Source organism: Lagopus leucura, unplaced genomic scaffold (assembly GCF_019238085.1).
Source record: "Lagopus leucura isolate 7727_CA_CO unplaced genomic scaffold, USGS_WTPT01 Super-Scaffold_100002, whole genome shotgun sequence".
Taxonomy (NCBI): Eukaryota; Metazoa; Chordata; class Aves; order Galliformes; family Phasianidae; genus Lagopus; species Lagopus leucura.
The window spans coordinates 62,127,520-62,139,587 of NW_024962263.1; the positions used below are offsets into that span (position 1 = coordinate 62,127,520).

The following is a 12,068-nucleotide window of genomic DNA, read 5'->3' on the forward strand; positions in this document are numbered from 1 at the left end:
GATGGAAAAAGACCTGTTAGGTCATCCAGTCTGTCTCTTTACCAATTCAGGACTATTCCCTATAGAACATTTCCAACAATTTGTCTAGATTGGTTTTAAATATCCCAAATGATGGAGATTCCACTACTTCCCTTGAGATGCTTTTGTACTGCTTTGCAGATCTCACTGCCAAGTAGTTTTTCACAATGCTTAGCTGCAGATTTTTTCAGTACTTACTTTTTTATAACTCTATGTATTTTGTCTTTTCTAAACAGTTCTTTAATAATTCAGAATATTAGTCATATAGATATTAAAATTTTATTTCTATCTCAGTGACTGTGTTTCCTCTTAATCCTCTACAGTGAAATTGTGCATTTTTAATTTTCAGAAGGTTTTTTTTTACATGTCAACTTTGCCAGCTCTCTAATTATTTTCATTGGCCTTCTCAGTACACTTACTCTATCATGGTGCATATGAACCCCTCTTCATAGTGACCCTCTTACCATTTCCTCATGGACAAATGCTAGGAAATACTCTGGATATGTTGATATAAATCACTCTGAATAAGATTTCCATATACAAATTCTAAGATAGTTAATTGTGCATCAAGGGAAGAAGGAATATTCACAGTTCAACTATCGAGTGTTCATGTATGTACATTATTGGTGCTCCTTTGGGACAGTATATTAGCAATGTAGCAGTAAGACCTGAATGCCTAAATGAGTTTTTGCTGAACATTTCCAGGTATAAACTTTACACTTGCCTAGAACAGGTGTAGGTTACCACTGTTACAGACATTTATAAACTAATGTTGTGATGCTTTTTTGGGAATTAGTGTTTCCTGATGATTGGTTCCTTTCCTACAAGGTTTTGTGAGGTTGATGGCTAGTGTAGTAAGGGAGAGTAGTTGTGTTTTGTATTTATACTTATTACAGACACTATTTCTCACATGCATTTGTTACTTGAATGTGTGATTAATTCATTATACTCAGTCAGCAGTTTGACTAGTGTCTCGCTTCAATTTATAGGAGGGAGAGGAGGTTGTTTTTAATATATGTATACCTGGCATGAGATTAAGAAACAATGCTTTAGATGTTGGTCCGACCAGTTTATCATAAATCCTAATCAGGGAGATGGGGAAGGGAAGGACAGTGACTGTTACGAATTAGGGTGACGGGGAAGGGAAGGAGAGCAATAGAAAAGATAGGAAAGAAGCAAGAATCACATAAAGCAGGGATAGTCACCACCAGGATCCAGCAGCAGTCCCGCTGCACGATGCTTCGAAGGTCCGAGGCAGAAGCAGCTGGGGGAGAGCAGCAGCGTGGCTGGCTTTGGGCAGCAAGCAGGTAGCAGGTAGCAGAGCCAATCCGGGAGGAAGCAGCAGGACTCAGGTAGCAGGCCCAGGAGAGTCCGTCAGCATGCAGGGATTCTGTAGTGAGGAATCTGATGGCAGACACCTTTGTTCTTCTTTAGCATCATGGTGGAGCACAGAGCAGGTCCAGGAGGGAGAGAGGCAGGTCGTGAGGCTTCTCATGTCAGAAACCTTGTCTTCTTCATGAGGAATCTGTTGCCCGTACACCTCATGGCTGTAGGTCCCCTTTTTATCCTTCTTCTGCCATCGTGGCATTCCTGGACACTTGGGTAAGAGTCATGTGCAGCACCTCCTGAGATGGCCATCTTCCTTGAGATAAGTCCACACAAAAGACTGCTTCCTGGCCACTAATCTGTGGTTTCTCTCTCTCTTGTTGCCCCTGGCCTTGTCCATCTGTGTACTTCAAAGGATTTCACAACCCTTGCCCAGGACTTGCTTGGACTTGTCCATCTGTGTCCCCAACAAGCTCGGAAACAATGATGTAAAAGAATAATCTCTTACAACCAGTTATATGGCTCTTGAAATACTGTTGACCATTTTGTGACATCAAGAATCGTGTAGATGCTTTGGTGCAAAGTGTCAGTAGAGAGTGGTGTTCTGACCAATTTGAAAAGATTTACTAAGTCTTTTCTTACAAATCAAATAAAGTGACACTTCTCAGTGGCAGAAGAAGTCACTGGTGAGTCGAAGAAGGCAAGCATCACTCCCATTTTCTGGAGTGGGAAAAAGGAAGACCCAGGGAACTACAGGCTGGTGAGCCTCAGATCTATGCCTGTGAAGATCATGGAGCAGAATCTTCTGGAAGCTATTTTAAGGCACATGTGAGATGAGGAGATGGTCTGAGACAGCCAGCACAGCTTCACCAAGGGCAGATCATGTCTGATCAATCTAATGGCTTTCTCTGATGGAGTGACAGCATCAGTAGACAAAGGGAGGGCAACTGATGTCACCTACCTTAACTTCTATATGGTCTTTGACATGTTCTCATGCCACATCCATATCTCTAAATTGGAGAGATACGGATTTTAGGGGTGGACAATTCAGAGGATAAGGAAATTGGTTGGATGGTTGCAGCCAGAGGGTTATGGTCAATGATTTTGTGTCCTGATGGAGTCTTAGAACTGGTACTCTTCAACAACAACAACCTGGAGAATGGGAATGAGTCTACCCTCAGTAGGTTTGCTGATGACATGGTGAGTGGTACAGTTGACACAAGAGAAGGCAGGGATGCCACCCAGAGGGACTTGGACAGGTTTAAAAAGTGGGAGCATGTGAACCTAATAAATTTTGACAATTCCAATTGTGGTGTGTCCTAACGAAATTAGGACAATCCCAGATATGTGTACAAAGTGAGAGAAGAACTCACTGAGAGCAGCCCTGCAGAAGCGGACTTGAAGGTCCCAATGAACTAAAGCTGGACATGAGCCAGCAGTGTGCGCTTGCAATCTTGAAGGCCATCTGTGTCTTGGACTACATCAAAAGACTGGTGGCCAAGAGGGCAAGGGAGGTGATTGTATCCCTCTACTCTGCCTTCATGAGCCCCCATGTGAAATACTGTGCCCAAGTCTGGGGCACCCACTGTGCAAATGATGGAGCTGTTAGAGCAGGTCCAGAGGAGGGCCACAAAGATGTTCAAATTTCTGGAGCATCTCTCTTATCAAGAAATGTTGAGGAAGCTGGACTTGTTTAGCTTGGAAAAAAAGAAGACTTCAGAGAGACCTGACTGTGGCCTTTTCAGTACTTCAGGTGAGTTTATAAACAGGAAGGAGACTGACCTTTTACATGTTCTGGCAGTGATAGGACAAGGAGAAATGACATTAAACTAAAAGAGGGAAGATTTAGGTTAGATGTTAGGAAGAAGTGTTTTCCTCAAAGGATGGTGATGCACTGGAACACGTAGCCCAGAGAAGCTGTAGATGCTTCATCACTGACGACATTCAAGGCCACATTAGATTGGGCCCTGGGCAGCCTGATCTAGTGGTTTAATACATATTGTTCTGTGCTCACATGGCATTATAGAATTGTTGAATCATAGAGTAGCCCAAGTTGGAAGCAACCCACAGGAATCATCAAGTCCAAAGTAGATTCCTTAAGTATCTAAAAAATCATATCTAAAATCCAATAAAAGGAGTATTGTGATTTGTGAACAGCACTAGTGTGCATTGTACAATCCCATATGCAATAGCCATTGTGCTACCTTAACCCTCTTTTATGCAACCTTACCTAAAAAATATACAGAAAATTAATCCAGCATTCATGTCATTTAGTGAACTTCCACATTCAATCCAACTCATCACTGGAGATATAAAATGTTTGGTTTTTTTTTTTTTATTTAAATGCAGATGACCTAGAATGCATTTGTGTTCTTTGAGTTCTGTGTTCAGGAGCTGTCAAGTCTAGGTGGTGACAGGATATTGGGCAGGATACTGGATAGTGGTAGATATGTGGATGGAGATAATAAGTATGATACCTGCTGGAAATCATATGTCTTCAATGCAGCAGAAGTATATTTCTCATGTACAGTCTGCATAGTTTTTTCAACTCTATTTGTAGCCACTGACCTGGGAACAGGCTCTTTACTGCTGTCTCCTCCCTGCAAAACAAAAAATAAATTTATCCATATTTATGTAGAAAAAACGTGAATTAATTGCTACGAGGTAAATGTAATAATAGTAGTTAGGCCTCCATTTTCTGATCACATAGATCAGATTGTGCTCTATTTGTGAGTTTGCAGCTGCTCATCCTGATGTCCAAAGAATAAGACTAAAATTGCTGGAATTCTAACCAACTCGTTTTTTTCTGCTGAAAACTAATCAGTTTGAATAGCTTTGTTCATATGTGCAAATAGGAGGAGCCTAGCAGAGCTCAAAAATACTGACAGTAGGCAACACTGTGTATCTGCAACATCAACCAGAAGCCATTTTGGACTGCATCAGGGAGATTTCCAGTCGTTCCTGGGTAGTTCATGGATTAGCTATCACAGTGGTTCTGTGAAGTGTATCTGGTGAAGGTAAAGCCACTAGCTCACTCAGCCTAAGCACAGGGAAAAAAACTAAGGCCTTTCCTGATGTATCTTTATGTATGTATCCTTAAATATTCCTAATTTATGGCCAAGAATACCCCTTGAAAATGTGATCTGTTATTATACTTCTATCACCTTTTCAGGATCAGTATCACATCTGTTGCAAATAAATGTACATGTTCCTTTTTTTTTTTTTCTTTTTTTTCTTTTTTTTCCCCAGTGCCTTGAAGTTTCAGAAACTGAGACTGGGTACACATTTTCTCACAGAAAGAGTCGTCTTTTATCCCCTTTCTCTGCTGAATGCATCTGTGGTTCCAAATCAGAACAGGCAGCATCTGAGATTCTTGCCTGAATAGAGAAGACATTGTCTTACTTGTGTCTGCCAGGCCATTCTAATCCATAGTTTGCCTGAAAAATGGATCCTATAGGACAAAAAGCAAGTTTGAAGGTCCTCAGTAACTGCAATCCAGTACTCGGGGTACATTTAGCTGTAAATGGAATTTCTCTTGCATGCTGACACTGAAAACTGTGTACTGACCCAGGAAATAAATTTTTATGTACATGTTCTCCTTCTATGACCTTGTTACTTTTAGTTCCTTAGCAGATGGCTGTAATTGGACATTAGTGTTCTGTAACAGTGCATTGTACCATTCATTTCTGAATGGAAGCTGCAGCTGCTTCAGTGATGCTTTCTTATCTACTTTGTCTTCAAAAAAACATGGTTCTGGTTTATCTTGTTGAAATGTACAATCTTCTATAAGTACATCCAGTTATTCATAAATATGCAAATAATTCCAGACCAAGTGTTCATGTTGTATTATTAATTTTTATTTCTGATGCAGACGTGACCGATATGATTTTACCTAGCTATCTGATCCCAAACCAATCTACAAGTGGAAAGTTAAAGTTTTATGTGTTATCTGAGACAGATCTACTTCCTGATTCATCATATGTGCCAGAAATATACTAATGGATCCATAAAAGAAGAAAAAGAAAGAGGAAGAAATCCATGTCAACTAGGTCTTGTTTGAAAGAGAAAAATCTTAAAATTCTAAAGTGCAGAGGTGTAACAAGAGAAAGTGAAGTGATTTATGACCAGTGGTTCCTATGAACAAGAGTGACACATTCCTTGTTTTGTACTACAGGCTTGAAAAAGAATTCTAAGGTGCAACATTTATGTCTGCCAGTCCTGCTTTGAACTGTTGCAATTTTTCTTTGCAATATTATCTTTTCCTGTTCTGACTCACTGTCTTCTTGAATCCACTGTGCATCCATTTAAGTGAGCTACAAGCTGCCTGTTTCAGGTATTAGGCAGTTTTCTTTCTGCAAAAACCTGTCTATAAAGTTCTTATGCAAGGGGGCACAACTATTAATCTTCACTGCACTTACAGTCCTTAATTACACTTGAGTGCAATTCTGTCTTGAAATTCTGTGTCACAATGAACCTGATTTGTGGTCTTGCACAAACTACAATTCTTTATGATGGTCTTTCTGTGTCCTATTTAAGGACAAAGTTCCATCCCTTTCCAATTTAACACTGTCATTTAAGAATGGAATACTAATGTCCAGTTCAAAATATGCATCACATGCTTGGTCTATTTTTTTTTCTTCAGCTGTAGGAAGAAGGCCTGTCACAAATTTCAGGAACACTTTCTGTGATAATAAACAGTTTAAGAGTGTAGTTTCGTAGTTTGCTTAAAGTGCTCCTTGCAGTCTTTTTTTTAGTAACACGGAGAAGCTTGCTCATCTGTCTAAAAGTCCAGAAAAAAAGTGATTAAAAATCCTTCATGTGAACACTTTAGTAGAGTTGCTGTAGTTCAGGAACTTTCTGGAACACCTTCTGGAGCATATCAATTGCATTTTTTAAGGCAGCAAATCTTATGTCAAGATCAACTGGCCAACGCCAGTTCTCTCAGCCAGTCCTCGTAATACTTGTTTTCTACTCCCTTCACCAGCTGTATTGCTCTTTTCTGCACATGCTCAAGCAAATCAGTATTCTTTTTATAGTCAGGAACCCAAAATGGAACACAGGTGTGATTTTAACAGTGCCGTGTGCAATTGGTTTGGTAGTCCTGCTGGTCATACTATTTCTGATACAGAAATGTACTCAATACATCCCACACCCTCTGGTTATTGTTCATCTTTGTACCTTTTCTTCTTCAAGCTGAAGACAAAAGTGGAAATAACTCAATAAAGTATATGTCTCTATTCCATTTCCATCTCACTTTTTTTTTTTTTACTTTTTTCTTTTTTTCCCACTTCTGTTTAACAGGAAAGTGATACAGTTTGACATGAATGTATGTGAAGAAGCCTGGCATCCACACATCAGTTAGTAGTGCTTTGTAGTCCTTACCCTGGACTTTTAAGTGTACTTGAGTCTGATCTTCCCTCTCCATCCTCACAGCCTATATATGGAAAAAAATCTCTTTCTTAGGTATTCTTTACATAACGACTAGTCTCTTATTTAAGAAATAAGAAATGGACTAAAAAGAGAGAGTTTTCTTATATATATTCCACTGAAAGATCATCCTTTGCATCCAACTCAATTCTTTTTTTCACCCAAGAGAATTTTCTCACCCTTTTTTTTTCTTGTGTACATCATCACTCATGGCTGATTTTTGTAAATCTTGTTATCTTCTTTCAGATATGGAATTTCATGAATCTAAGTACATGAAAATGAAACTAGAATTTCTTTTGTTTATAATGACTCCTAGAACTTTCAATAATGTTGGCCTAGGATAAATAACCATGTATGGCTTAGAAAATTATTAATATACAATGCTTTGACAGATTTTACTTCCTGTTAGTAAAATTGTTGATGGCTGGTAGTTTCTGTAAAGGTTAAAATACTTAATTTCCTATTTTTGTTGTGTAAGGAATCTGTAGAGTATGTCTCTACAAGTTTCAGTTTCTGCTGAGGTTTTTAGTTTTTATTTTTTGGTGGTGATTTTTTTTTATTTTTTAATAAAATATACATTCTTTGTGGGTGTACTTTACTATTGAGAGGTAAAAACCAGAAATAATAATTTGACCTTTCACTGTTGAAAGCATAAATATTTATCGCTCTCTTTAGTTATGTTTACTGGATTTGAAAAAGATTAGATGAATAGTAATATTGAACACTAATAGTACGTGGCCTTGTGACCTGTGGTGAACTGTAATTGTTCTTAGTTAAAACTCTTCCATATTGTTTTTAGAGATTTCCAGTATAAACACAGATAGGTTAAGGTGCACCAGCATTTGGAAGCCTACCATCTGGGAAAGATGGCATGCTTTGAAGAGAGTGCTCTTGGAGTGACAGGAAGCACTAAATTTCATAGACATGAGAAATGATAGTGTTAATGAGCTTCTCTCTTCAGTAGTACCGAATTATTTACCTCTTCCCCCCCCCCCCCCCCCCCCCCCAAAAAAAAAAAAAAAAGATCAGCAGCATGGAATATCTCTTCTTAGTAATAACAAACAATAAATTATTTATACAGGTTATCAAGTAATTCATAGTTCTGAGTCAGGTGTCTGTTGTACAGCTATTGCTTGAATATAAAACCAAAAAATGATTCTTAGCTAGAAGTTCTCAAAAAAGTTGAGAATAAATAAAGTTTGCCCTTTGGTTATTACCTTTCTGAGCCACAATGGGAGAAACTATGGAGGGGAAATGGAAAGGGCTAGCTGTTACCACTGGTGTTATTCATCAGTTGCTCAAATTTCATATGTTGTTAAGAAAGATGTCAACCAAAACCTATCTATGAGCTGAATGAATTACTTTGTGGAAGACAGTCTGCTCTTACCTATTTCTTTGTTCTTTACTCCTCAGTTATGGGAAAGGATTAGATATTTACTGTGCACAGAGTGCAGTTGGACTTTATAAATCAAATGTTGTCAGGACTTTGAATTTGCTGTGCATTTGCAGACTGACTGCTGTGTGCATATTTGTGTTGAAATGCAGGCAGTGAGACTCAAACCTGGGGGAAGGTAGGATGTCAACTGAATTCAGACTTGTCACTTAAATCTTGTTCTATGAGTCTATTACTTTTCAATACACTCAACTCATTAAATAAAAAAATTTCTGCTCATGACTGACCCGCTCTTAGAGGCTTCTCCTCAGTCCCACATATTTATTCTTCTGCAGGTGTTTGGCTGCCTCTAGCAGTACAGCTATAAGTTAAAATGAGTCCTGAGCTCCTCCTCTTTGAGTCTAAAATTTGCAAAGAGCACCCAACTTCACTATCTCTTTATACATATAAGCACAAATGGCTTTGAAACATTCATTTACACTTGGTTTACTGCAGTTACTAGCACAATTTTAAAATACACATGTTCTACTCACAGGAGCTGCCTGCAGTTTAAGCATAAAGCACTCCTCAAAGACAAGTTAAAAAAAAGAAAAAAAAAAAAAAAGAAAAAAGAAAAACTTAGGAATAATGAAAAATTACTTTACCTATTATGAGTGCCCCATAGTCCATCTACGTTTTCTTTTTTTTCTTTTTTTTTTTTTCTCATGTAGTGATCTGCTTTCCAGATGGCCCTTTCGCATGTGCAGGTGTGCAGCTGCTGAGTTCAAAGTACTGAGCAATTGGCTCATGGCTACTACTTGTTTAACCCTTGACTCTCCCTGATTGTATGTGAATTTACTGTGAACTGGAATTGAACTGGATTTTTTTAAAATGTTTTCTTCAGAGGAAAAAAAGAAATATTCCACTAGAAATCTGTTAATTTGTGTAACATTTTTAATCTATTGGGAACTGAGCTGTTTTAATGCTATCAATCAAAACATGTAAAGTTACACTAAGCCACTTTACTCAAAATTAGAAGGTATAACTAATTCCAGAAATGTTTTTTCTTATTACAGATGCAGGAAAAAACTGGCTTGGGGACAGCACAGAGCACTCCAGTGTGCAGTCCTTTTTTCCTTTGTATCCTTTCTCCCTTCAGTTTGTGCATTAATATTTTTTCACAAGAAAACTGAAGCAAAGAGAAAAGATCCCAAATCATTTGAGATAATCTTCCTTCATGAGAAGTATCCAGTTTACTACCACTATAGATATGCATTCACAAATCTTGGAAGTCATAAAGAACAACTTTTGTAAAATCAGATACCTGAGGTATGGACAAAGCAATGTAACTAAATGTGTAGACAGGTGCTTACTTACAGAACCAATACCATGCTTTTAGAGATTTATTACCCTACAGCTGTTCATTACACTGAAAGAGGATAAATGGATTAATATGTGAGTGCTCCAAGTTCATTTCAGCACAGAGTGAAATAAGCTCACATAAATTAGAATAAGTAATATTAAGTAGCTACTGTTTTTTTTTTCTTTTGTTGTTGGTTTTTTTTTTCCTGTTTTTTTCTTTCTTATCTGAGTGCCCCAAAATTAAGCTGTGTTTATTTAGTTCAGTTTTGCTGATCATCAAAACACTATCTTTTCTTGCTATTTGAAATTTTATTCCTAATGTATTTTATTTAGACTACTTAAATCTTTGCTTAGGAATTAGATGCAAACTATACCAGGAAAAGGAAAATGCAAATTTTGCTGCAAAAAATAGGTAATCAGTTTGTGTGTTGTAGATTTGTAGGGACTTTATTCCATAGATTTTTCTAGATCATGATACAACAGACATATTCTATGATTTAGAATTATGGCTAAGTTTTACTGCTGCTTAGAATTCTGGGTAAGTTTTAGAGCCTGTAGATGAGAAAATATAAAATAAAGAATATGAACATAAGGTGACTAAAGATTTAGTAAAGGAAGACAGTAAGTTATGCTGCAAAGGTAAACTATCAGATTATAAGGATCACTAAGGATGTTTTTTGGTGAATTTTGTTTTTAATAACTGTGTGAATTATTTTTTTATTTAAAAGGGATTCCTAATATTTTATTTTCTGATAATATGTGCTGGGGAAACTTCCAAGAAAGGAAAAAGCTTTGTTAGGTTAAATGTTATACTGTCATCTGAATGTACTACATATATTCTCCACTAACATGGTGGACATATACTCTTCAAAAATTAAAAAAAAATGAGAAAAGCCTTAAAAACGGACATTTTGTGGACATATTCATAGAACGACAGAATATCCTGACTCGGAAGGGAGAACATCGAGTCAGGTTGGATGGGGCCCTGGGCAGCCTTGTCTAGTATTAAATGTGAAGGCTGGTGGCCCTGCCTGTGGTAGGGGGTTTGGAGCATGATGATTCTTGAGATTCTTTCCAACACAAGCCATTCTCTGATTCTCTGATTCTATGAGTCCATCTCCAGCCTCCACACAGCATCACCCGGAATTCAAACCCTGTGTCTAAGAATGTTGTCCATCTCTTTGACAGGGACGCCCTGAGACCTTCCTTCAAACTTCCCCTGGCTGAAAAAGCTCAGAGACGTCAAAGATTCTTCATACACATTGCCCTCTAGAATCTTCACCATCTTTGTAGCCCTCCTTTGGACACTCTCTAATAGTTTTATGTCCTTTTAGTACTGTGACAACTGAAGCTGCACATAGTGCACTGTGTAGAACATTATAAGAAGCCATGTTCAGAAGTATAGCAAATTCTGCCAGAAAAATTAAAATACAGTGCAATGCAAAAAGATAATTTATCATAAATAAAACAAAAAAAACTCCAAGCTAACTCTTCAGCTTGAGCGCTGCTGCATTTCACTGAAGTCACAAAGTGTCTTAAACTATTGTTAATATCCTGACCATAAGACAATTGATGATTGCACAACTGCAGGGTTTGAGTAAAATATTATTAAGTGCCTACTATTTCTAAATGTATTGAATTATTTGAAATATCATATCTGACTATTTAAATTAAGGAGTTTTTATAATGCATTAGTCCAGGTGATCCATTATGGGGTAAGCATATGCAACCTCAATTGTAGCATTTCTTTGCTAATATGCAGAATTTGTGTAATTATTTTAAAAAATATTTATTATTCATTGCTGCAATTGCATTGCATTTTTGGTTTTGTGTACAAATCGTACCCAGGGCTCTGCTACCTGTATTGTAGTTTCAGTACTATCTTATAGGTGAGGTTTAATTTTTTTAACCTCTTGCAAATATCAACCAGAAAAAAACATTTTTGACATGTCTGCACAAAAAACCCCCCCCAAACTTGTGCACATGTAATGGAAAAATAAATAAGATAAAATAACCCAAAACCTTAATAAGAGGAATTATAGCACTTGATAAAGTCCTTGGGAATTGCAATAGGTACAAATAAAGCTTCCAGTCTTTGAAAAGATCAATGGCAGGTAGGCAGTCTCCTTTTGGTTATATTTCTTCTATTGTTCTGGTATGGACAATTACCATGTCAAAGGACTTAACCAAGTGCTTTAAAATGTCATTAATTTTCTTAAATGAAATGTATCACAGGAAATAGCTCCAGTGCTTAATTTCAGAAGGTTGGATAATATACTGTGGACCTATCTTGGGACAAGCAGTCCTCTAACATTTTGTTTGCCCTTGAGATTTAGAAGGAATCATATCTATAGTATTCATAATAAGTAGCAATTTAACCAAGTTCAAATTAGATGTGAACAAATGGATTAACAAGCACCTCATTAAAATTTTAATTTCCATTTCATTTATCATTTTAATAGAATCAATTTTGTTTCAGGGTGGGGGAGGATTCATTTCTAAGTCTAACATTAATTTCACTTGTTTTTATCAATAGCTTGGTATATATATACATATATTTCTG

General features: G+C 37.2%; 1 long non-coding RNA gene across 1 annotated transcript; it reads right to left on the reverse strand.

The window, feature by feature from the left end:
* Positions 1-1,799: 1,799 nt before the first annotated feature.
* Positions 1,800-8,907, reverse strand: LOC122179224. Its single transcript, XR_006178592.1, has 3 exons — positions 8,809-8,907; positions 3,822-3,944; positions 1,800-2,496 (listed from the first exon to the last, which is right to left on the reverse strand). It is a non-coding gene; the product is annotated as an uncharacterized LOC122179224 (long non-coding RNA).
* Positions 8,908-12,068: the final 3,161 nt, after the last annotated feature.